The sequence below is a fragment of the Myotis davidii genome, unplaced genomic scaffold, assembly GCF_000327345.1.
Source record: "Myotis davidii unplaced genomic scaffold, ASM32734v1 scaffold109, whole genome shotgun sequence".
NCBI lineage: Eukaryota > Metazoa > Chordata > Mammalia > Chiroptera > Vespertilionidae > Myotis > Myotis davidii.
This window is the reverse complement of record NW_006300368.1, coordinates 804,619-805,132: the sequence shown is the minus strand read 5'-3', so window position 1 is coordinate 805,132 and position 514 is coordinate 804,619.

Below are 514 nucleotides of genomic sequence, written 5' to 3'. Positions count from 1 at the left end.
AGAGTGGTATAGGGCATGGGGGGTAAAGGGGAGGAGACTCTGTCTCAGATAAAGTCAGGACTCACCTCTTTTTCTTCTTCCCTGGCTGGCCTGACCCTTGATGCTACAATTTGGGCTCCTCCTTTATTCAGGGGGTCTTAGAGTAGGGCTGGGGGCCTGGAGCCTTGATGCAACAGCAGCCAGGGAGCTTGGAAAATGAGAAAGTAGAGATAGAATCCCAGGGCCCCTTTTAGGCTCCCACAAATCCACTCCTTGGTGTCTGGTCTCCACAGACAAGGGGTGGGGGTACAAGTGAGGGAAGGGGAGGGGAGAGGTCTCCAAGGCACTTATCCCCCTTTTTTATTGTTTAAAGTATTACATATGTCTCTTTTTTCCCCATTGAGCATCCCCCCTCCCCCCACCCTCCCCAAACCAAGGCCCACCATACCCATTAGTAGTTTCCAAAGTCTCTTGTGGGCTTTTTCTGTCACCACCAGGGGGAGTCCTAGGTACAGAGGGGGCTCTCAGGTCCAGT